The following is a 26,648-nucleotide window of genomic DNA, read 5'->3' as shown; positions in this document are numbered from 1 at the left end:
CATATCGCTGTTTTACATGGAACATCGCTGGAAAACCAGCGATGTTCCATGGAAAAGGGCGCTATCGCTGGAATATACATCGCCATGGCGCTAAGCGTTGTTAATACAACATTAGCCTGGCGAAATATTCCAGCGATAGAAAAAAATGTGATATACAAGGTCAGCGATAATTATCGCTGCCTGTTGCAAATATGCCCCCATGTATGGTCCAGCTAAAAGGAATAAAAGTGATAGGCACTTTCTGACAGGTAGGACAGTTACAAACTCTCCCGCGGTAAGTTCAGTACCTTCAGTGCTTCTCCGAGGAATTTCACACATCTAGCTTATAGCTGCGGGTTCACACCACTCAGACATGCGGCGATAGCCGTATTGCATTGTCTCATGCAAAGTTTACGAAACAGGGGTTTCAGCCCGTAGCATCTTAAACTTTTCAAAGCCTGGCGCAGACATAATACGTAGGAAAGACTTTCCCTCTCATTACATAAGCGGCAGTGCTGTTTCAAAGACCCGATTAACCGCCCAAATTTATAGCCTTTTAGTGGAATTAGACCACATCTCCGCCTCGGCAGGTCTTTAATAACGGCCAGTTTTATGGGGCACTGCCGAGTATCTGTGCGCGCTACAAATTAAATTAACATAACATAAGTACACTGCTTTCCTCGGCTCTCGATACAGGGACTCACATAGACTGGCATGGGCTTTTCGAGACATGTGAGTGATTTAGCTATAGTCCATCCTATATCACTAGGTGTCCATGAACAGGAGAGTTCATGTTAATATCTTTATGGTTCTTTGTCGTTGTCCCTTTTGCTAAATGCCTATCTGCATAAAATCTATATGATGGCCCTGGATGGGGCTGCACCTGTTGATCCTGGATAAAGTCATCGATTTTAAGAGCCGGGCGCGTATAAAAGGCCCTTTTCACTGCCAGGCTCTGAGACGAACATAGAAGGGGAGGCTTCAGGCATTACATTTCTAATTGGCCTTTGGAAAGACAGAATCTCTTCTCTTGCGTCTTTTGTGTTACCTATCAGTTAAGCGGCGGGACTGATTGAGTGGCTCCAAGGGCTTCCATTAGTCGGAGATTGTTTTTTAAAGTGGCCGTCCATTGTGTGAGAAGAAACTGTTCTCCTTACCCAGTCCTGCATCACTAACAATTGCTAACAATAAGCATTCTAGAAGGTTTCTTTGTTTGATGATGTCACCTTGAGTCCTATAGTGACATCATTCACCAGGAGCAGTAATGGGAAACTCATTTGTTGCTCCAGTCCCTTGGTGAGAGAGTTCCTGGTTGTTTTGTGGGCAGCCTCAAACTAAAAGAAATCCAAGTCTGAACTTCACTCGGCGCATACTGGGAGCGAGCCATAGGGCCATCGCTCTCGCTCGAAGCTCGCTTATGATCTTTCTGGTTACTTGGGTTGCTACCAGATCCTGGTATCAAACAAATATTGCTACCTGATACTCCTGGGACAGATATCGACAATATTTTATATAAACAAAGATACGCAAAGTCCAATAGGTGAGGCTTTTTCAAGCCTCATACGCTTCTTAATGCAATTGACCATGTCCTTCTCCTTTGTCCAGATTCATGACTCTATGTTGTTTATATCTTCGACCTGTGCTAAAGGAGAGCGAAATACAAACTGCGAAAGAAGCGTTTCAGTAATTGTCCTAAGTGAATTGTTCATCTATTGCATTAACGCTGAGTTGTTGCGTAAAGCAACTCTTGAATTTCAAAGTTTTTAAAAACTTCTAATGAATTTATTGGATAGTCTGCTGGCTTTGATGGGCTATCATTTTTTAATAAACCCGTCTTTATAATAAAATGTTGATAAACCAATTGACATAAAACATAACAATGGAAGTAAAGAGGTAAACATCTTCCAATGTATTCAAACAATTAATTAAACTGCTTGGCCGGCCCGAGACGGCCGGCCGAGCAGTCTTGCGCACTTAGTGTGCACAGTCCACTCCTCCTCCCTGAGCCACCAGCCCCGCCCGCTCTAACCCAGCCCTGCAGAAACGAAACATTAAACGCTAATAACAAGGTTATCATTTTATTTTTCCCTTTTCCACGGCTCTGAGAGCAGTGGGGCAACACTCCTCCACCTTAGCGGAGGAGCCGCCCCTGACAAAATAACACCCTGACTACCAATTAAGGGCCTGATTACGGGGTTGGTGGTAATGGAACCACCGTCAAAACAGTGTCGGAAACCTTGCTGCCTAGTTGGCAGTCCACCTGCCGTATCACGGCAATGGTGGTTTGCAGAACGAAAGACCGCTGGAGCACCGCCGCCACCACCAGCCAGTCGCCGACCGCCTCAACGGCGGCATGGGTAAAGCAGCTGTCGGAGGGCGGTACAGACAAGTTCACCACCGTCGGATGACTTAGCTTCTGTCGAGCCAACTGTGGCAGGAAGACCGCCTACTTCAAAGGAATTGGAGTGCATACTCACCAATTTCCTTTTCTTACCTTTAGTCTCCGATGTGATCGCTTCCTCCAGGTTCCCCCTTCACAGCAGCATCTTGACCCCCGAAGAAAAGTACCCTATTGGCGCTGAAATCCAGGTAAGTCTGTTTTGCAGTTTTCACCCCTTGACTGAACTGGTCACATATGGTCCAGATTCTAGCAATGGGAAAGTACTTGTAGTAGGTTTTTTTCACATGTCATGCATATGTGCACATTTAGCACGTGTGCAGTCAAAATATGCACACATGCATCGACACATATGAAAAAATATTCCCAGTCATCACAAACACCACTTCTGCCTAGCAGTGACATCATAATATGCCGGGCGGGAGACCGCTGCTGAAGTATGGCGATAAGAGCACAAGCTCGTAATCAGGCCATAAATCCAAGTGTTTGAAAAAAAGGTTTTTTTCCTTGTCACTACAGACCGTAGGGCCATGCCTGTAATCCAGTTGTCCATCAGTTGGCTGATTTGTTCACAAAGCTGTCTTCTATTACTGAAAGGTAATTCCAGAGGTTTTTTTCTCTTAAAAATGGCTGGCTGGAAGACATTTCTGAATGGGTGTGTGTGGCAGAGATTGTGTAAAATGGCTCAATGGGGCGAAACATAACATTAAGCTCACATAACCTCTACAGAGAATATTATGTCAATTTATTGGCTACTGGTTTAAATGGCGCATAGGGATTGGCTGGTTTTGATTATCGTTGGAATTGTAAACTGGCTGAATGGCACATGTCGTTTGGAGTTGTCGGAAATGAACTGCCTTTTAGAGTGAATTATTACATTGGATAGAATTAGTTACTGGATTTATCATCAATCAAACACGGTTTACGTTATTACGTTGGTGGTAGAACAGGAAGTGGCTGCGCAAATGGTCATAATTTGAGTATTGATTGTAGCAAAAGAACAGATTTTAAAGAATGGAAATTTTATGCCTTTTCTGCCACCTCTGGTTTTTTTCCAGATGACCAGAGATCTTGTGGAAGGAGTCAGTCTTTGTGAAATCTGTAATCCTGCCACTGGATTAATCTCCACAGTACCAGTTCCTTGGTGTCTCCATACTTGAGACACCATACTATGGTCAATATCCTTTTTATGAGGCCTGGTCACATCTGTGACCGGTCTAGTTACACTCTGTGTCCCAGGTCTGTCCGTCATCTCTCTTTCTCAGCAGTTTCTGTAGCGCCTGATCAATCATTTTTCACATTTCTCTTAGCTTAGTACCTGTAGTTTGGGTTTCCCAGTGTGCTGCATAGCGCTTGGAAGCTTACTCATTTGTGGAGTTTACCGGCATTTGACACTCGTTTTTATTCGAAATCTTACAGTGTTCCTGTAGTACCGTATCTTATTCCCCTGGTCCTGGGCCTTTCAATGGGAACTTCCTTTTGCCACAGCATTTTATCATCCATGGACAGTGGCGGCCGGTTCAGATCATGGGTGGTGAGGCGGGGGTTAAGAGGGTGCTAAAAAATAAATACATAAATAAAAACATTTACCTAAATCGCCGCGTCTCTCTTCCACGTCGGACTCGGAGCAGGAAGCACCCAGGCTCCTCTAAGTCAATCACAGCGCTGCAATGCAGGGTTGTGATTGGTTTGAGCGCCGTGGTTCAGCGCTCAGACGGGAAATGGGAGCCTGGGCATGTTCTCCGACCAGGCTGTAGGGCAGCCTGGGTGGAGAACATCCAAAGCACTCATAGCCAAATAGTCATGTGCACTTAGTGTGCCCACCAATCCTCCGCCCCCTGCTCTGTGAGCGGAGCAGCACCGCCCCGCCCCGCACAGCTGCCGCAGCGGGAGAAAATGACATGATAATGACATCGAGTTATTAGCATTTTATTTTTCCTTTATTTGACTGCTGCAAAGCAGTGAGTGGGGCGACGCTCCTGCGCCATAGCGGAGGAGCCGCCACTGACCATGGACCCTCTCAACTTTATTTATTCGTTCTGTCACTTTCACCTGCCCACTTTCGTTTAATCTCCTCCTCAATTCTAATAAAATTCCAAGTGAATGATTCTGGAAGTGTGGAAAGCTATTCTGCATCGAAGTATAGCATTACACATTCTATAAGTGTTGTAGACTGCGTTAATAAAATACAATTTTTACTCTGCACTGAAGGATGACTGATTAGGCACCGTTTGAAGCACCTGGGCAGGGAATTGCAAAATAATAGCTGATTGAGAGGATCACCCCAGACCAGTGGAGATTGGATCATCAACTCGGGTGTGTTTTGAAGAGTTCGCTTTTCAGATGACAGGCTGTCAAGGTACTACTTTTTAAGGGACCCCTCCTTGAAGTGTACTCTCCCTACCGCAGCGCTACTGGAAGTCGACGCAGAGGTTTGGGACCCTGATAGATATGGTCTCTCCTATTTAAGTCTTGTTTGAGTGAAACTCCCGCATTTTGCATCTCGCATCTTCTGCGACTTGAGAAACAAGGCTCTCTGGTGGTCGGCATATGAAAAGGAGCAAGACATGGGTGCCCTTTTTTCAGGACTGTTACCATCATTACTTTTTAAGGAGTGATGCATGGAGAAGACCTCTTGGGTCTATTGTGGTCCATGAGAACTCTTCCGTGTCTGCCCCCTACGGTCTGCAGGGCTTGCCTGTCAATAAGGGAATCTGACATTTGTCTAACATAGCCCCAACTTTATGGCCACACGCGATCACCTCTGTCTTCAACTTTGAGTTGAATATTGCTCCTAGGAGATCTTGATACGGAAGCACGAGATCAAAGCTGGTGTCCCTTCAAATGCAGGTGTTTTTTCCTGGTGTAAAGATTCACATGTAGTCTAGTTTTTCAGTATTCATCGACCAGCAAATTGGTCCCACATACAACCATCCATGCAGGTGACTCGACCAGTGTGCGATAGGAGGCTTGCGTGGAGAAACATCACCAAGGTGGCTCACCTTTGTTGACCTTGTACTGAGTTGAGAAGGTCACAAGTCGGTGAATAGATGTGTTCTAGTTGCACTGTGCAGTTAGATCAGAAGCTGCTGTTAAAGCCTGTTTCCACCGCAGCCGGGAGGCTCTTCCGCAGGTTCTCGATTTCTGTTTAATCCGGCATGACAGGCCAATGCGGATGCGACGGTAACCTTCAAATGTTGAAGGAGATGGAGAAACTCTGTGAACGCCTCCCAGCTGCTGCAGAGAGAATCCTCTGGAAGACAGGCAGCGCCAGACAGACTGTCCTACATATGCTAAAGCGACATGTGATCATCTGAGCATAACAGGTGGAGGCGTGGCCCGGTGCGGTGGCAGGCGGGACTGCGGCAGCCTAGCTTGGGAAGAACCGCATCGCTGTGCTCCTCATGTCCGACCCTTTCTAGTGGTTTCGAGGTACAATCTGGTGCCCCCTTCTGCTGGGGTCCTAGCAAATGACGCTGATTCTACTAGCAAAGCAGCCACTTCATCACCCTAACTTTTTGTAAGCAGTGGTGCCTTGCAACTGTTGTAATCTGGAAAATGGTTGGCTATGCCTGCTTGTTTTTCTGCGATGGCTCTCTACTTTGCGTTGACATATTGTTAATGCTTGATAAACCAACTGTTCTGAAGGAGAGCATTTGGTTACAAGACTAAGCATAAGTTGCTTCTTGTGGTCGTGTATATCTTGCTTACGTCCTCATTTCCAACTTCTAACCTAAGTGATAATAGGAATAGATAGTAATCTGGGGTTTAATAATGAGGTGGAAGCTTTTGTATTTATATCTGTGGCGGTCCTCAGGATATTACTAGCGGCAGGATGGAAGGATACTGTAGTACCCTCCTTTCAGATGTGGTTGGCTAGACTCCTCGGAATACACAATATTGAATCCACTTTATATAGGCGCCGGGGTAGGAAAATGAGGGAATTAGGATTAAATATCTGGGCCCCGATTAAGGGCTGGAGGGATTCCCGTTTGTAAAGTAGCCCCAGGGATACCATCTGAAGGATGCCGGATATGTATTTTTTATCCTTGGTAGGGAGATACCAGTTTAGGTCCATTCTGTAATAATGAAATATTTCTTTTTTGTAATTTTTTTTTCTTTTCTTTTTTTTTCTTTTTTTTAAGTCATGCCTCAATCTATTCATTGTAGAATGTATTTTGTGATTGTATGATTATATATGTATTAGATCTATGTATTTTGGATTATTAGCAATATTATAATGGCAAAAGTATTTATTATGGGATATACCAGGTATTTTTTCATTAATAATAATTAAAAAAAAAGACAAACACTTCTAACACAGAAACTTTGTATTTCATTTCAGCCGGGCTCTTCTACATTTTCATGAGGACATAATGCTTCATAGGGCTGTGCAATTGTTGCATGTCTGTGTAAGACTTGCATAGTTTCTCTTGCTTTAAAAAAACACGTTGTTTCGTGCAGTTTGCACTACAGCTCTCCTGAAGTCTTCATCACCCTGATGTATTTTATTCTGGTATGATCATAAACACACAAAATAATTCCCTGAAGGAGATTTCCCCCTAGTATTTTGCTTAAGTAAGAGCAGTAAAGAAAACATTTGCTCTCCTTGTTACATGCAAAGAATACTAAATCAACAATTGGTTGTATCTGATGTGAGGTGTACTTCTGTATGTATAAAAATATCAAGTACAATTTATTATTCACCCCAGGATATTAATCACACAAGAAAAATTGGTTACATAAACAAGGTAAAAAAAATGAAATGAATAAATCACAGTATTCCATAGTAGATCATAACTGAAAGTCCAAAATGATGATCCGAGGTGCCACAGAGACCACTCAATATTATAGTCCTCCTTATAGTTAAAAGAAAATGTCTTTAAGGCAAGGGATTTGCAATTCTTTATGATTAAATAATTGTGATGATCGCTGCGTCGACGTTTCGGTCCCCAATCATCTGGAGAGTATATGGGGCCATCCTCAGGACGAAGTATCGAATTTTATTATGAATATGTAGACCCATGTAAGGTAATGAAGCAATGAGTATCCAAAGGGGAGTAAATAGATCCAAACCATATAGCTCACAATGCATGGGTCATTAAAGAATCGTTGACTACTGAATCTGAACAAACGAGCCGTCATAGGAATCAATCAATATTATACTACCTTTTCATCCAAAAAGTGTGAGGAAAAGTGCAGGCGTCTCTCGGCTCAGTAAATCCTCAACATCTGCACTTATCCTCAAGCTTTTCAGATGAAATGGAATCCTATTGACTGAGCCCTATGACGGTCTGAATGAATCTCTGCAAATCTGTGGACAAAGCTTTTGGCCCTCATTACTAGTTGACCACAAAATTGGCCGATAGTTCCTTCCTTTCCCTCCTGTGTAGTTTCCGATATTGGGGGTACCAGTAACTAAAGGGGTGGGGAAAGCCTGCCCATTTTAAATTGAACCCTGAGGGTCTAATACGAAATAAGGAATAGGGCAACTAGTAATTCCAGGTCTGATTCTCTGGGATAATTCCTTCTTTTTTTAACCAGACTTTGACTAAGAGATTTTGGCTTACTGTGTTCCTGCAGACCTCATAAGCCCAGGGGCTAGTAACCATTTTTATTGGCCCCTAGATGAGTTGGGGGAAGGAACTTCCTCCTGATTTAAAAGGTCAATGTATTTGTAATTTATTTTGAATGAGTGCCTTTTTATATAAGCTATTAAAATTAATTAATTACCGTACTTTTGGTTTTAAAGCATATTGCTTGTGTTGTGGTTCAGGGAGAACCTGGCCTGTCAATTCAGGCTGGACTGCTTCTATTGGAGCTCCATCAGGACTGATTTGCATGTGGCTGGGTACAAACTGAGGTGACATGGTGTGCAAACGAATGATGGGTTAAAAGGCTACCCCCGAGGGCTTGCCAATGGCTAGACTCCTCCTCTTTGGCTTGGACAAGGAGAGGGGTACCGACGGATAGAGCGGGGCCTCAGTACACTGAGCAGTTGCCGGGTGAGGTGAGGCGTACTCCCACATAATGCTGGGAACACTCTGACATCCCTTAAACTACTGGACAAATCAATGACTGTTTGTTTTTGGTAGAGTATTGTCATGGTGATGTTCTTATCAAAGTATCTTTGTAAACACATATTTCTGCAGTAGCATTTTACCATACATGGTCCTGACGAAAGCCAGGTAACTGTAACCTTTTGGCTGAAACATGTCGACCTCTATTGCTATAAGATAGTTATTTTTTAAAACTATCAGTTTTTCACTTGCTTTTTTAATCTTGGCACTTTTTTTGACACCGAATAAAGTTGGGTGGTGTTATTAGGTAGCCATTTTTAATACACTTCTCTTCTGTTTTGCACTACATCTCACATCTTTCTCAGTACCACTATGTTTTGAGACTTTTTCTCTGGAAGACTGCAAACTCATTGCATATACACAGTGATGGTTCCCCTGAAATAGGGTGCACTGCAATGAGTTGATCCACCTTACTCCCAGATGATTATGTTCTGCCAAAACGGTGGGCTGATGGGATTTGTCTCAACTTAGTGGGCTGAATCTGTCTTCTTCTCTTTGGCTCCCAGTTTCTTTACATTTTGACCGGCTCTCTCCTCTTTTGTTGTTTTTGTAGACTCATTTCAAGCCTCCTCCCATCACATTTTGTGTGTTCTATGAATGAATATGGCTCATGGTTTGATAAGCCAAAAAGCAAACTAAATAAACAAAAAAAAATCCACGTTTCTAAATCTGTACATTTAGTTTATGCTTTGAGATCTCTAAATGTATACGTTCAGTAGTCTAATCCCATATGAGCAGGACACCCCAGAAACCCAGAGAAAGCACTTGTTTAGCTACAGTGTAGCTTTGCACAGCGCCTCACACCCCTGGCGAGTCCTTAAAGTGCTTCTGGGTGCTCTGAAAGGAGGGTACTACAGATGGGTGCTAGATGAGTAAGAGGCTACCCCATTGGCTGTGCTTGGTTGGTAGAGCGTGGGATCATTGGTTGGCTGGTATAGGACGAATTGTAGGGTCGTGACTGGGGTCAGAGGGCTGCTCCAAATGTACCGTGGTGAGCTTGTAGCTGCACTTAGGCATGGCGTGCGGCTCAGAGGAATAAAAGATACACTGACATTTGCATATACTCATCATATACAAACGTGGAGGAGAGTGGAGGACAGAGGCTGCAGGATTTCCTATGATGCGATACTTGTAGCTTTTACCCTCATACTCGGGGCAAGAGGCATAAACTCTATTCAATCTCCAGCACAAGAAGCTGCCTCTCCCTCCCCATCCCACCCCCTCGCCCCCCCTCTCCTTCACCCAATCTAAAAGTGCCTAATTAGCATACATACATCTTTCCCTCTGTTCCTTTCTTTTGCCCTAATTGCCTCCCCTCCCCTGCCTCCATCGCTGCTCTTATCACAGTGTTTCTTCTGTCTCTCCCCGCAACAGTGACTCATTCCTGACTCGCTCGCTCACTAACGAGCCGCTCCGTCAGCGCTGTCTCCCTCCTGTCAGCTGCGGGCTTCTCTCTCTCTCTCTCTCTGAAATTAACTTTGACTTGATGAGTTATGCAAGAGTTGCCACAACTCACCCTCTCTCCACTGCCCTCACTCCACATTTCACTGTCTCTTTCGCGCTCTCTTGCCTTGTAATGCGCTCTCTCCTTCCTATTCTCCCCCCTACTCTCCCCCCTTCCTCTTGGTTCTCTCTCTCTCTGCCTAGCCCTCCTCCCCTTTAATAATAACAAACTGGTTTTAAATAGCCTTTAATTGCCTAATTCTGACATTTCTAAGAGCTGTAAACAATAGAATTTACATTTTACCTGTACCCTTCTAATGGTTCTCGTCACCAATCTCGGGAAGACAAAAGGTAATTTGTACTTGTGACATGTGGATGTCAGAGACGAGTGTGTAACTCACTGAGCCATCCTTGCACTACCTTTCAGACCGTGTCAGAAAGACGCATCCCTCACCTTGCAAACACCTCGCTGACTTTTATTCCTTGGGGTTTATTTGGGGGCTAAAAGGGGTCTCCACATTAGCAGTTCCATCCTCCTAGATTTCCACCACAATCTCCACGTGACACTGGATGTCTGTGCCCCATACGAGTCACCCTCGTGGAGGTCATGCCCTCTGCAGCTTGCCCAGCCAGGCCCGTGTTGCCACAGGATACCCAATCAGACACCAAGTAAAAGGGTGGAGGAGGCCACAGATGAAGGAAGACCAGAGGACCCTAACAAGCCCCTGCTCTTCCCAAGGTCAGCTCGTAGAGGTCAGGGCAATCATCAGTAAGGCGTCCAATGGAACCGGACAGTCTTCAAGGCCATGAATGTATGCTTCCCCTCCCTCAGTGAACCCCTCATTCATCCACTCAAAAGCCGAAGTGCCCAGTAATCAACAACTTCTTTAAGAACGAACTACGACTACCTGTTGACTCTGGGTGAATGGACACAGAATAGGGGAGCAGGGTCTGCAGAACTGAAAGATACCACCAGATGCGCAAGTTGTGGGGGACGTTCTGTACACCCACAGTAGGGTGGAAGTGGTTCAACTACTTCATAATACAGGTTGCTCAATCACAGCTCTTTGGGAGAGGCCACTCAGTGAAGTGTTACCCCCATGGATGAGACCACTCAACTGAACCTGTACTCCATAGGAGGGATCACTCAATGCACTACAGCTCCGGGAGGGTGCTTCCGCTCAACCACACTCTTAGTCCTTGGGAGAGCCCGCTCACTGAAGCATTAAACCCCAGCGATGACACTACTCAGACACAACTCTACCCGTTGGAAGAGTTAACTCAACTACAACTGTACTCCGTAGGAGTGAACACTCAATGAAGCATTGCAGCTCCGGAGGGGTGCTTCCGCTCAACCACACTCTTAACCCTTGGGAGAGCCACTCACTGAAGCACTACACTCCAGCGATGACACTGCTCAGACACAACTCTACCCGTTGGAAGAGATAACTCAACTACAACTGTACTCCGTAGGAGTGAACACTCAATGAAGCATTGCAGCTCCGGAGGGGTGCTTCCACTCAACCACACTCTTAACCCTTGGAAGAGCCACTCACTGAAGCACTACACCCCAGCGATGACACTGCTCAGCCACAACTCTACCCGTTGGAAGAGTTAACTCAACTATAACTGTACTCCGTAGGAGGGACCACTCAATGAAGCATTGCAGCTCCGGGAGGGTGCTTCCGCTCAACCACACTCTTAACCCTTGGAAGAGCCACTCACTGAAGCACTACACCCCAGCGATGACACTGCTCAGCCACAACTCTACCCGTTGGAAGAGTTAACTCAACTATAACTGTACTCCGTAGGAGTGAACACTCAATGAAGCATTGCAGCTCCGGGAGGGTGCTTCCACTCAATCACACTCTTAGTCGTTGGGAGAGCCACTCACTGAAGCACTACACCCCAGCGATGACACTGCTCAGACAAACCTCTACCCCTTGGAAGAGATAACTCAACTACAACTGTACTCCGTAGGAGGGACCACTCAATGAAGCATTGCAGCTCCGGGAGGGTGCTTCCGCTCAACCACACTCTTAGTCCTTGGGAGAGCCACTCATTGCAGCACTACACCCCAGCGATGACACTGCTCAGACACAACTCTACCCGTTGGAAGAGTTAACTCAACTACAACTGTACTCCGTAGGAGTGAACACTCAATGAAGCATTGCAGCTCCGGGAGGGTGCTTCCGCTCAACCACACTCTTAACCCTTGGGAGAGCCACTCACTGAAGCACTACACCCCAGCGATGACACTGCTCAGCCACAACTCTGCCCGTTGGAAGAGATAACTCAACTACAACTGTACTCCGTAGGAGTGAACAGTCAATGAAGCCTTACAGCTCACAACATTTCTAATCATTATGAGAAGCCACTCAACTGCACTCCAGGATTGGTATGTCTCAACCAGTGAGGGACCATTGACTGATGCATCTCACCGGAGGGATGAGGCCGCATAATTACACTCGTACTCCTTGGGAGAGGCTACACACTAAACGGTACACTGCACTGGTGACGAGACTACTCAATCACACCTCTACTCCTAGAGAGGAAGACCACTCGGCAACCTCGCCAAGGGTGAGACAGTGCCAAGAATGAGACCGCGCCATGGATGAGACCGCGCCATGGATGAGACCGCACCATGGATGAGACCGCACCATGGATGAGACCGCACCATGGATGAGACCGCACCAAGGATGAGACCGCACCAAGGATGAGACCGCTCAACTGCAACTCTACTCATTGGAAAAGCCACTCAATGATTTGTTTCACTTCACAAACAAGACCACCCAACCATACGTCTACTCCGAGTGAGAGAGAGACCATTTAACAAAGTATGACATCCAAAGGCTGAGATTGCTCACTCGCACCTCTTCCTCTTGGAAAAGCTGCGCAATGATACGTCTCACTTCGCAAATGAGACCACTCAATCATACTCCTTGCGAGTAACACAATACACCATTGGAATAATACTTCCAAACAACAAAATGTCTAATCCGTGGTAGAGGCCAGTAAATGGAGCATTACAATCCAAGGATGAGACTGTGTAAAGACACTGCCCCTCGGGTGCGGTCGCTTCGTCCCTGATACGTCTCACTTTAGGGATGAGATCTCACAATTACACTTCTACTCTTTAGAAAAGGCCACTTGAGGAAGTGTTACACCCCACACATCTTCCCCCTAAGAGTGGCAGCTCAGTGAATTGTTTCACCCCACAGACAAGGCTTCGCAACAACATGCCCCTTAGAGTGGACATGCAACTAAGCCATTACCCTAGGGATTGTACAGTTCACCACATTGCTACTGCACGAGAGAGGCCACCGAATGATGCTATAAACCCAGGGAAGACACTGCTTGGTCACACTGCGACTTAATGGCAGGGGCTGCGGGATGAGCCAACCTATGCATATATCTACTACTTTGAGTGAGGCTGCTCGACCACAGGCCTACTCCTGGCCAGAATCACTGGTGCATCTCTCCTCTGGAATAAGACCTCTACTGCTTTGAACGAGACCGCTCCATCAAACCTGTACTCCTTTGAGTGAGGCTGCTTATCAAGTTGTCTACACCTGTAGGGAAGTAACTAAGAGGGGCATCTCACCTCTGGAAGAAGACTGCAAAACTACCACGCTACTCCTTTAGGCAAGCCCACTCAACCACACCTCTTCTATGGGCAAGACCGTTCAACCACACCTCTACTCCTTTTGGACAAGACCACTTAACTACACCTTGTCTCCTATGGGCAAGACCATTTAACTCAACCATACTTCTACTCCTTTGGGCAAGACTGTTCAACCACACCTCTACTCCTTTGCACAAGACCGCTCAACCAAATCTATACTCCTCTGGACAAGACTGCTCAACCACACCTCTACTTCTCTGGGAGAGACCACACCTATACTCATTTGAGTGAGACCACTCAACCACACCTCTGCTCCTTCGGGTGAGACCACTCAACCACACCTCTGCTCCTTCGGGTGAGACCTCTCAACCACACCTCTTCTATGGACAAGACCATTCAACCACACCTCTACTCCTTTTGGACAAGACCACTTAACTACACCTTTTCTCCTATGGGCAAGACCATTTAACCCAACCACACCTCTACTCCTTTGAGTGAGACCACTCAACCACACCTCTATTCCTTTTGGCGAGACCTCTTAACTACACCTCTGCTCCTTCGGGTGAGACCTCCCAACTACACCTCTGCTCCTTCGGGTGAAACCGCTCAACCACACCTGTATTCCTTTGGGTGAGCATGCTCACCCGCACCTCCTATTTCACATGAACATCTAGTCATGACATTTCAAAGGACATGTTTTCATAACTACAAAACACATGACATTACTAAAAAATAAAAAAAATTGAAGGATATGGTATTGCATGGTAATGTCCACTTAGAATTGTTGTATTACCTAGTGGTTAATTTGTAAAATAATGGTTGCTGGGGCCAAACTCTGCTCAGAAGCCTGTGGCCCTTGGCTGGTGCTATTAAATGTGAGCACTCCGTGTTGTGTTCCACCTCATGCCTCCGTAACCTACTACCAGATACTCCCTGCCTCTTTATCTCACTCTTGCAAGTTACTCCTTCCTCCCTTTGTGATGGGTTCCCCATCTTCCTCTTCCCCTTTCATTCAGCTATGTTTATTTTTCTCTCTCTTGCTCTTTGTAAATGTCTGATGAAGAAAGATAACAGCCGGTGACCCGTAAATCAGTGCCAGTGTCACCCACTGGAACCACAGGCTCAAATTAAGCACTGGATTACCATGTCCATGGATTTTCTTTGATTATGTCATTTTTAGTAAAGTCATGTGTTTTTTTCAGTTATGAAAGTATGTTCTTCCAAATGTCATCGCTAGATGTTTATGTGCGGAGTATGAAACTGCCCCTGAATAAGACACATTAAATACATATGTGCACATGAATGTATTACGTTATTCCGCAGCCTTTTATCCCGCAGGGAATCACAACGCGGTCGTTACAACGACAGCGTTGTGTTTCCGCATACCATTACTCCGCAAGTCGGAACAACGACTTGCGGAGGGGGGGGGAGGGGGGGGCGCTGGATGTTGGAATAGTATAATTTACTATTCCAACTCCAGTCTGTGCGGACACTAGGGAAGGTGTTGGATTTTAAATACAAAACCTCCCCCCCTCCCCCCCCCCCCCCGCAAGTCGTTGATCCGACTTGCGGAGTAATGGTGTTGTAACGCCCGTGTTGTGATTCCCTGTGTTTAAAAAGTTCGGGGTAAACATCGTTTACCGTGCATATTGGTTGAAAGCTATGTGTAGATTCTTCAATATTTATAGTTGGGGTCTCCTGTCCTTTAAATTTCATAAAACGAGTAAGCAAGGCGATTGCTAGGATCTGGCGTGTGACGCAACCCCTTGTTGGCCCGGTGAAGGCATCCTTGTTTGTTGTGATTTGCTAGCACTTTATAAATAGCTTCTTATTGGGCCCCCAGAGATTAGAGCCTCGCCTGCCACCGGTGCTTGTGCCACAGAAATCAATGCAGAACATAAGGCATGGCACCAGCTGGAAAGGACTGCTAAGACACACATTTTGGCGGTGCCTGTAAGCTGCTTCTATGCACCCTTGATTTACACTTGGGAGTAAAATTAATTTCTCCTGCGGTCCCAGTGCGCAAGGTGATGCAAAGATGCCAGTGGCCTGCTCTGAATCGCATGGTGCCAACAGCGACTGTCACTCCAGTCCTCCATAAGGGGTTATATGGAAACCAAATATGAAAAAACCTATTGCCACATGACTAACTATAATGGTTATAATGCATTGTAACTTGAGTGGCAAATAAGCAAATACAAAATTCAAGAGGATGTGAGCAGGCTAAAAGCAAAAGATGAAATAGCATCCGCGATGGAATGGGAGAGCTGAAAGAGATAAAGTGGTATTAAAGCCAATAAATGCACCTTGATGTTATTTAGTATGGCTATGTGGAGACCACCTACATTATGGGCCCATTGTAAAGGGTCATTAGTACCAGTGCAGTATTCCCAGTCTCAAAATTACAGATGGACAAAGATGAATACTGCTGTATTCCAACATTGACCTGGAGGATGCCCTACAAAATGTGGAATTCCACTGGAATAGAGGTTACCACACATGATTCCCTTGGTAATTCCTAATTTCACCCCCAAGATTTCTAGTTGAATCTGGAATTCCAGAGCCCTTGGAATGGATCATATTTTAATCCATTCACCCACGCAGATGGTCTAGGCAGCTATCCCAGGAACCCGGCTGATCCACCATACAGCTGTGACGCGGACACACTAGCAAGCTGGAATAAAGCCGCTAAAAACAGAGCTGAATGCACACTGGTAATCGCTGCTTTATTGGTCTTTGCAGAGATCATGCTGTCTCCCATTTCCAATGGCATTTAAATATTATCAAGTTTTGTCCAATGTCACTGACCCCAATGTGTTTTAAAACGCAACCTTTCCCCTTAATTTAAGCCGGTCCTTTTGCGCAACACCTGAACTTCCTCATCCTGTCACAAGCACTTCCTTTCATTTTCTTCACAAATTCACCATTAACAATTATAGAACACAAATAACTTCTTGCTTTCCCTACTTCAGTTATTTATCACTGGGCTGACTTTGTGGGTGAGGAGCAGAATTGCACATGTAAGGTTGGGCGCTCAGTTATGCCACTGGTGGTGGGAATCTTAGAGGGCCTGAGAGCTTACGCGGGTAAGCTGGCCCCTCCGTAACTGTGATGAATTTGAGGGACATGGGAGGACATGTTGAGTGTACTAGATTCTGGTCTAGGACAGTAAATCACGCTAATACACCGGAAGTTTGGAAGAGTGTCTGGTCACATGCTCTTTTCTACCTACTGCCATAACGGGAACACTATGGGGTTTGGCTTTCCTCTCTGCCTCATTTGGTAATTCCTGTGTCTGTCTCTGATCACCTCACATTCTGTTGTACAGTGTCTATGCCTATGTTCTCCCCATCAGCTGGGAAGACACTAAAATTCACCAGACGCCACTATGCTGTTTGTGTCATGATTTCAATTATGTAAAAGGCATATATAACTACCTCAAAGTTGAATTGATTATTTAAGACCTAAAGATCACAGCCCTGGGAAATAAAGAAACACTTCAGGTGGTTAATTCTCATTCTCATTCTCTCTCTCTCTCTCTCTCTCTCTCTCTCTCTCTCTCTCTCTCTCTCTCTCTCTCTCTCTCTCTCTCTCTCTCTCTCTCTCTCTTCCCCCTTATACCATAACAAACTCTCTATATATTCTCATAGCCTAGCATCTCTGTTGTGATCAAAATGTGCATCTCTTGTATCTTATTTATACCATTTGGTGAGAGTTACATCACTTTTATAATCCACCTTTGTTTCCTTCATGCTTTATCTTTTTGTGTTGTGTTGTGTTGTTCTGCTCTAAAGAGGGTCCATAGTGCAAAAGCTGCATTCCTCAGATGGCTTCACACTCCAATCAAGCCTCTTCATGCCCTGCATTACATCCCACAGATAATCCTTGCACCCCAGGAGTAATAAGATCCATAAAAATGGCAGTGGCGATGAGGATCCATAGATCACGTCTATCCCCTTGACGAACAGTAGATAATAGATTATGCCACAGCTGACCTCCTGTCATAGGGGTATTAACAAGACCCAAGAAGGTGGGAGGTTGGTATATAGCAGCTCACAGACAGGCCTTTTCCGACATTCAGCGGGTGCTTTTTGTAAATCTCTTTTTAATGCTAGTACTTTCTGACAGGCGTCAGAAGCCCGCATTTACATGTCTAATTGCATTCATTAGCATGACAAACCGATAGGCATCGTGGGCGCTGAGCGCGAGGCACGATTCCAGACCCCCGTTGGCGTTGCCGAACAAGTCATGCCTTCTACTGCACGTGCACGAGAGGCGTGAAGACGACGTCATTGAGTCCCACTTGGCATTGCTGTCTCTCAGATTGGCACCAAGACCCTTTTAAAGGTTCAGTAATGTCCCCCGCCCCATAAAGAACAGGCCCTCACGTGCAGTCGAACAGCACAGTGAGAAAGGCTGCCATACCAACAGGTGAAACTCCAGCGATGCTCCCAGAAGAGGACTCTACGCCGAACAGCAGCACCTTCACCCACCATCCAACTCCTATACAAAAAAGATGATTGGTGGAACGCCTTTCCAAGGTCAGGTGGCAAAACTTTGGCACTCTTTGTCAGCCAAGATGCAAAATATATAATGGACCATCAGGAGTTCAGGAAGGAAGCAATTCATGTCTCTTCTAGAGATGAAATTGAGGAACAACCAGGCCCCTCAGCACCAAAATACAACACTCCAGAACAAAACACTCTTCCTGTGTCTGCTACAGGCGGCACAGCTCTGCCAGGGCAGTTCGAAATCCAGTTTTTTTGGGAGGGTCTGGGTACATTGGTGGGAGGAGAGAGAGAGAGAGAGAGAGAGAGAGAGAGAGAGAGAGAGAGAGAGAGAGAGAGAGAGAGAGAGAGAGAGAGAGAGAGAGAGAGAGAGAGAGAGAGAGAGAGAGAGAGGAGAGAGAGAGAGAGAGAGAGAGAGAGAGAGAGAGAGAGAGAGAGAGAGAGAGAGAGAAGAGAGAGAGAGAGAGAGAGAGAGAGAGAGAGAGAGAGAGAGAGAGAGAGAGAGAGAGAGAGAGAGAGAGAGAGAGAGAGAGAGAGAGAGAGAGAGAGAGAGAGAGAGAGAGAGAGAGAGAGAGAGAGAGAGAGAGAGAGAGAGAGAGAGAGAGAGAGAGAGAGAGAGAGAGAGAGAGTCCCTTGCGCTGAGCAGCTAATACAGATAGTGTAAGTAGGCTTGCTTTCGAGGTGCCCTAAGGACAAGCTACAAATTGTGCTCATAAAAAATGTATAGGGGCAGATCTATTGAGTGTATCAGTGCTTGTTCAGTGATTTAAGTACCTTCTCATGGCCGTGCTTGTATCCAAGCAGCAGCAAGTGTGCCGTCTTTCTCCACATTCAACACTGGCTCCTTGCTCTCTGGATTTTACTTGTTTTTGTTCTTTGTGTGTATTTGCCGCTTTGTCCTGCCTGAGAGCTGACGCAGTGCACTATGGGAGATGGAGTGGAAGAGCCGTTTTCAATGAGAGCGCTGACTATCTATAGAGTGGCGAAGCCTCTCGAAGACGCTGGGTCAACGAACACCTGCACCTTTATGTTAACATTTCAAGCACTGAGTTTGGAGGGATGAGGAGCGAGGCCGTGTTTTTCACGCGTGGTTGGGCAGCGGCAGAGATGATGTGCCTGGTGCTTGTGAGGAGGCCGTGCAGGGCTGCATTGAAAATGTACCTGCAGTGTTGGTGGGCTTGGTGCAGCCTGGGTCAATCCATCTAGATGTATTCCGCCTCTACAGATGTGTTAACAAGAGACCACGGATGTAGCATTGTAGTAAGTGGGATGGGCCCCCTTAACATGCCCTGGCAGCAGAGCCAGTCTCTGTTAAGATAGCGCCCTGGGCGGAGAGAAATTTGGCACCCTTGCTGAGGCTAGCGAATAAAGGGTAGCATGTCGACGGAAACATTTTGCGAGCTCCTAATTGCGAGTTTTTGCGATTTACAATTAGGAACTCGCTAAATGCGATGTACAACAGTTTATCAGACACTGTTTGCGATTCCCAATGGGGTCGCAATTGACCAGCCTCATCAATATTGATGAGGCAGGTCGCAATTTGCGACCCACTGGGAATGGCCTGTAATCACAGGGATGGTGGCCTGCTGGGGTCAGCAGTCCACCATGTCTGTGAGTAATTTTTTAATCAAGCTATTTTTTGATTGAAATGCAGCACGTTTTCCTTCAGGGAAAACGGGATGCATTTAAAAAATAAAAATGAGAAGCTACCTTTTACTTTTTTAAGATCAGGCAGTGGTCCGTGACACATCTGATTTTAAAGAATAGCCGGTGATCTAGGTCCCTCTTGAATAGACGGTATAAGTATAACCGCTATCCCGTCACACAAAGTTGGGTGTCTACACATTTGGAGGGCGCAGTGAGCAGTTTGTTCACCTACAGAACAGGTTCATTGTTGTGTATGATTTCGTGAGTGGGGGGCGACCTGTTTTTTTACCCCCTTTAGCTCCTGGATGTATATAGTGGTCCGTGGGACCACTGCCTGCTCTTAAAAAATGTTGGTGCCCACATTCACAAAGGGGACGGAGTCCCCTGGGGGCACCTTCTCATTAGCAAATGGGTTGCCACCTCCTTCATGTAGTCAGTAAAATATGAATGTTTTGCGACCACATTCAGGCCGTAAAACATTCGTACATGCCTCTGCAACTCGCTTTTAGGAAGGGACACCCTTGAAACCCCCCTACCTAATAGCGACTTGCAAACCCTATTTTGAGTCGGTAATAGGTTACCAACTCGCGAAACAGGGTTAGTACATGCCAAACAACTCTTTAGCAGTCGCAAACGTCTGGTTCTCCATTTGCAACTGCTAAAATGTGTCATACTTGTGGCCCTTAATGAGACAGCAGGGGACCCCTTTTGAGTTCACTGGTCAGTGCCTGGTTGAGCAGTGACTGTCCCCTGGACACAAACATCTCCGGATCTTCCCGAGCTCACCTAAATCCACAATAGCGTAGCTGCCTCACGCTGATGATGGTTTTGTTGCCATATGTCAGCAGGGTGAGAAGGTGAAGGGAGGACAAGGAATAGGGCAATGGGGTGTTAAAACATTGCCCACGGTACAGTGCTTAATTTGAGCCAGTGGTTTCCGATGCTCAGCATCGGCACTTAATCATCAACGCTGGCACTTTTCATGAGCAACAGTTAAGGACACATTAATTTATGGTAGGCACGAAGAGATTAAATGATTTTCCCAGAATCGGAGGATGTTAAGTCGACGCTGAGACACAAACCTGGTTCCCCAGCTCCAAAGTCAGAAGCTCTGGCCATTACTCCACATCCTCCTCCCACTTTCATGATTAGCAGTTGGTTCTGGCCTGGTCCAACCTGCTTCCTGACGAGAGCCCCAGCACTTATTTTTTTTCCTCAAATTAACCACTGCCACGGTATGATAATGAAGGATTAAAACCACTTACTGGCAAATCAGACAGAAACGAACAAGTAGGGACATGGCTGGAGCAAGGCGGCTGGTGTGCGGCTGTTGGCATTACCTTAATGCACACAGCTCTGTGCGCCCCTCAGAATATTGCCACTCTGTGCCTGGGCCTAGCTCGCCCATGCTAAAGGCCGGCCCTGCCTGGCAGAAATTTCCTGGGCCGAGACTTCGGCGCAACAGGTGGAAAAACTTGTTTGTCTTGTGTACTAGGCGGTCTGTGAGGGAGAACACAACTGTGCTACATACCAGTAAAGCACAGACAAGCTCCCCAGGAAACCTGGCAGGGACAGCTTTAGCGCTGGTGGCGCCCTGTGCGACAATCCTTTTTGGCGCTCCCACACCCTATGACCACCACCTCGGATTCTCTCACTACTACAGGGCAAAAGTGCTCCTCATCTGTCCAATTATAAGTTAATTGATAACCAGAGCGCCCCCCCCTCCCCCTCCTGAGGTCAGCGCCCAGTGCGGCCGCACCGTTCACACTGCCCTAATGCTGACCCTGAAGCCTGGACAAGGGTGCGTGGTGCCGGATAGTAGCACCTGGGTAAGACTGTGTTCTTATTGCATTGTCAACATTTTGTGCATGTGCTTCTAGGTCATGGAATGGCCTCCCCTACACCCGAGACTGTCGTCCCCCACTGCGCCGCTTCAGAAAGTAATCTATAAAGGCATCTTGTTTCTGCCCTGCTGACTCCCCGTGTCTGCCTTCCACCCCCAACCTTCTGCTTGCCTTCTCCCCCAGCTCGTGCTCGCACCACCTTCCCGGAGCTGTGTAACTGTCCCTGCGTGCACCATGATGCAACCAAGCACGTGGGGCACGTGCTCTCGTTGCTATGCAAACCTCTCCGTCTCCCCAGGGGGTCACGTCCACGCTATATAAAGACTACCGCCGATGAGTGACATAAAGCAACTGAGACCCTGGAAGATAACATGATTTGCATAAGGTCACACAATTAGAGCAAGTGGGGAAGCTGGTAAGACAACGCACATCTACTGGAGAGACACTCGCCCCTTCACCTTCAATCGAAATGTGTGGACCGAAAGCTTTGGGCCAGTGGCTCCATTTATGAAGGCGCAGAACGAGGGTGTAGACTCTTGACTGCTCTCCTATATGAGCACTTAACAGTAGCCTCCATTTTGGAAAGTTGCGAGAGAGAAGGGCCATGGTAGTCCACAATTAGTTAATGGCCGCTCGCGCTCTTCAGACCTGATCTGTGGCCCCTGCCTGCCCATCACCTGCTCTTTCAGTCGGCCTCTCACCATCGCCTGAGCTGGGGCCAGAAGGATCGACAGGCCGAGGCCTCCCAGACACCAGGCTCGCCGTAGAGGCCCGTGTGAGCCAATGAGAGGGAGTCCCCAATCGTGGGCCAATGAGCAGCTCCCTTCCTCTTCCCCAAGAGACCGTGGCCCAGGGGTTGCTGTGGCAACAGCTGGCCAGCTGCAGAGCTGCAGAGACGCATGTGCATGGAGCGTGAAGAGGACACGATGGACGAATACATCCAAAGAGGGACACAAATGAGGAAATTAAAGTCTCCTGCTCCCCTAGAGGGCCGCTAGGCCCCGCTCCTCCTCCGACCTAGCCCGCCTGGCTGCTGTGTGTGAGGGCGTGGCCGCACCCTGCTGCCTAGAGTGGTTGAACGCATCACCAGCCAGGAAGCGACGGTAGTGCAGGGTAGAACCTATGTGTACTGGCAGAGCTCTGGCAGCAGATATCCGTGTTTATTTATGCAGCGCGGGGTGATGCAGATTAGAATTAAGGTGCCCTCCCTGGCACCTTTGAGATCACGACCTGGGACAGCAAGACGGGCTGCAGGCCAAGGGTGAGGCGCTTTGGCAGAGTGCTGGTCAGGCCTGAGGTGCGCTGACTCAGCTGCGTGTGGTGGTCCGGCCTGAGGTGCACTGTCTGAGCCGTGTGTCCTGGTCAGGCCCGAGGTGCATTGACAGAGCTGCGTGTGCTCGTCCAGGTTGAGGTGCTTTGTCAGAGCCGCATGTGCTGGTCCAGGTTGAGGTGCACTGACAGAGCCGCGTGTGCTGGTCCGGGTTGAGGTGCATTGTCAGAGCCGCGTGTGCTGGTCCAGGCTGAGGTGCTTTGACAGAGCCGCGTGTGCTGGTCCAGGCTGAGGTGCATTGACACAGCCGTGTGTGCTGGTCCAGGCTGAGGTGCACTGACAGAGCCGCGTGTGCTGGTCCAGGCTGAGGTGCATTGACACAGCCGTGTGTGCTGGTCCAGGCTGAGGTGCACTGACAGCGCCGCGTGTGCTGGTCCAGGCTGAGGTGTATTGTCAGAGCCGCGTGTGATGGGCCGGGCCAGGCCTGGAGTACACTGATAGAGCCGCGTGTGCTGGTCCAGGCTGAGGTGCATTGACAGAGCTGTGTGTGCTGATCTGGAGTGAGGTGCACTGACTGAGCTGCGTGTGCTGGTCCGGGTTGAGGTGCACTGACAGAGCCACGTGTGCTGGTCCGGGTTGACGTGCACTGACAGAGCCGCGTGTGCTGGTCCAGGCTGAGGTGCATTGTCAGAGCCGCGTGTGCTGGTCCAGGCTGAGGTGCATTGTCAGAGCCGCGTGTGCTGGTCCAGGCTGAGATGCAGTGTCAGAGCCGCGTGTGCTGGTCCAGGCTGAGGTGCATTGACACCGCCGTGTGTGCTGGTCCAGGCTGAGGTGCACTGACAGAGCCGCGTGTGCTGGTCCAGGCTGAGGTGTATTGTCAGAGCCACGTGTGATGGGCCGGGCCAGGCCTGGAGTACACTGATAGAGCCGCGTGTGCTGGTCCAGGCTGGGGTGCATTGACAGAGCTGTGTGTGCTGATCTGGAGTGAGGTGCACTGACTGAGCCGCGTGTGCTGGTCCGGGTTGAGGTGCACTTACAGAGCTGTGTGTGCTGGTCCGGGTTGACGTGCACTGACAGAGCCGCGTGTGCTGGTCCAGGCTGAGGTGCACTTACAGAGCTGTGTGTGCTGGTCCGGGTTTAGGCGCACGCTGAGCTGATGATGGAGTACAAGAATGACTGCCTCCAGAAGTGGGTCAGTGCAGCCAGGCGGCTTCAAGGAGACTCCGGCGAATGCGCATTTGTAATAGGTTTCCTCTGCGCCCCCCGCCGCCGTGGCCCACCCCGCCCCCACCTCGTGCTGCTGCGAGCCCGGGAGATGCGCCGAGAGGGTAATATTAGCCTCATAAAATGACAGTCTGCGGAGAGGCAGCGCGAGGGTCGGGTGCTGCGTGTGGAGAGACGGCATTAAATGGCATGCCATCAGAGTACGGGGGGGCGCTGCTTCCCAGCGCCCCCTGGACCTCCCGCTGGGCAGCCCCTCCCCCTTCACTCACTCACTCGGAATGCTTCGCTATCCCTTCTCTCACACCTTCTTGTCTCTCTCTTTCCATTCTGTCCCTACCAATTCCCTTAGCATCTCTCTTCCCAGCTCTTACTCTCACCCCCCTCCCTCTCACTCTACTGTCTCTCTTTCACCCAGCCTCTCTCTCTTTCTCTCTCTCTCCCCTAGCCCGTCTCTCTCTTTCTCTCTCTCTCCTCCCCTCCTCCGTTCTCTGTCCCCGCCTCTGAACCTTTTTTGTGTGTCTCTCTTTCCCCTCCACCATCATTCCACAGTGGTGCTGAGGGGTGCTGCCATCAATGTAACATCACTGAAGTCAGAGGTCGTGTGAAAAATCCAAACATCACACCAAGAACAGGTTTAGTAAATTGTCAATGTCATTGCATTTATATAGCGCTTCCTACCCCTGACGAGGCTTTGAAGCGCTGTACAGTGAGTAGCACGCTACTCCTGAATCGGGGTCCCTAGCGCCCACTTGAATGTTACTCCTACATAGTACGCATCGATCAGTTATGCAGTGGACAATAAAGGGGGGTGCCCTCCCAACATCCATACGTAGAACCCCACAGGAGGTTCTACCTAGACATGGTGTATAGTGCAGTGTCATTTCCACACCGCACATTTTCCATTGAAGTGCCAACTACATTTGCTCAGATAAGTAGTTTTACTGATGAGATCATACAGGACACACAACACACATTGTGTGGGGTGCCAGCAAATACGTATCATTTGCACATCACCAAATAAAGGGCCTTCATTTGTTTTGAGCGAATTAAAACTTTTCTTTCCATCACACTGCAGAGTTACAAAAAACTGCTTCTTTTGTGCTTGACTAACTGCTGAGAAAGTTTGAAATATTTGTAGAGTACATTTACTGGTATTTATATGTTGTTGTGTGCTTGGAAGAATAGACACACTACCCCCCCCCCCCCCCCCCCCCCGCTCCCTGTACTCCAGTAAGAATGTCAATAATTCACTTTACAAAATCCTCTCACTTTCTAATCTGAGAAAGAAAAAAGGAACGCATGCCGATGTTAAAAGAATAAGCAGCAATTTGTCAGAAGACACATTCTGACATTTGGCCTCTGCTTTGAACCACAGCAAATGTGACAGGATAAAATCAGAACGTAAAGGCATCGGTATTGCTCCTTTACCCTCTGAACGCCAGCAACCCCCATGAACCCCACTTCCAGCGCCTGTGTCATTCCAGGAATGGTTTCTTTTCCACGAACTTCAGGCTTAAAATTATTGCCAACACCTTGCAGGTTATTAAATAATGCCAGTTTCACGCATATGTCTAAGGGGAAGATTTGCAAAAAAAATAGCAAATTCACGCAGGTGTACTGGTGCCAGCCTACAATTTTAAAATTTCCAAATCTGACCGGCACGTCCATGAGAACAATGCAGCTGTCTTGGCTGGCTGCCGAGGCCGGACAGGGCCAACGTGGCAATTACAAAATGTCCACTTAAGGAACAATCATCTTTCACAGGGTTAGTATTCTGGCGCAAGGACATGTTTATGTTCCTTTTGTTTCATTCACATGGAAAACGTGATCATTGCAGGAATTCACTTCCGTGATATTTGCCCCCTTTAAGCGCCCTATTTACACCTACATTTTTAGGGTCTGGTTTACGTCAACAGAAGGGGTTGGGAATACATTGCACATGTCAGTGCTTTGCACAATGGACAGGAAGCAATACTATAAAACTATTTTACATGCTCTGACATGCCTTTGTGAATTGCCCCGAAACGTCCAACTCGCTATTAGTAAAAGTGCAAAGGGGTATTTAGTCCCTTCTGTTTCTACTAACAATATATGAATAGTCAACTAATATTCTGATTTTATTCCCGTTTTAGATGTTTTCGGCTAATTCACAAAGGCATGTAGGTGTATTTTGAACAGTGTACTCAGTGCTTGAAATGGAAAGATAGAAGTGCAGGTACTCCGTACTAGAGTGCCTGCTTGTTCCTGAGAAGTGCCGGTACTCTCCAATTAAAAGTATTACGTCTCTCTTAAGAAGTGCCGGTACTCTCCAATTAAAAGTATTACGTCTCTCGTGAGAAGTGCCGGTACTCTCCAATTAAAAGTATTACGTCCCTCGTGAGAAGTGCCGGTACTCTCTAATTAAAAGTATTACGTCTCTCATGAGAAGTGCCGGTACTCTCCAATTAAAAGTATTACGTCTCTCATGAGAAGTGCCGGTACTCTCCAATTAAAAGTATTACGTCTCTCTTAAGAAGTGCCGGTACTCTCCAATTAAAAGTATTACGTCCCTCTTGAGAAGTGCCAGTACACTCCCTCTCAAAATAAAAAAGTGCCAGTACTCAGTACCGGCCCATTTAAAGCACTGAGTG

At 47.4% G+C, this 26,648-nt stretch overlaps 1 protein-coding gene across 3 annotated transcripts in view; it reads left to right on the top strand.

Moving 5' to 3' along the window:
• Positions 1-26,648, top strand: part of LOC146796804 (leucine-rich repeat neuronal protein 1-like) — a 104,058-nt gene that overhangs the window by 39,896 nt on the left and 37,514 nt on the right. The window contains exon 1 of one of the 3 annotated variants that reach the window (XM_085629520.1): positions 22,664-22,785. The exons of the other annotated variants lie outside the window; for them this stretch is intronic. The gene's annotated coding sequence lies outside the window, so the exon portion shown is untranslated. Of the gene's footprint in view, positions 1-22,663; positions 22,786-26,648 lie in introns of those variants that run through there. 3 annotated transcript variants of the gene reach the window in all.

Source organism: Triturus cristatus, chromosome 10 (assembly GCF_964204655.1).
Source record: "Triturus cristatus chromosome 10, aTriCri1.1, whole genome shotgun sequence".
NCBI classification, from domain to species: Eukaryota; Metazoa; Chordata; class Amphibia; order Caudata; family Salamandridae; genus Triturus; species Triturus cristatus.
This window is presented reverse-complemented; position numbering and strand designations above follow the sequence as displayed.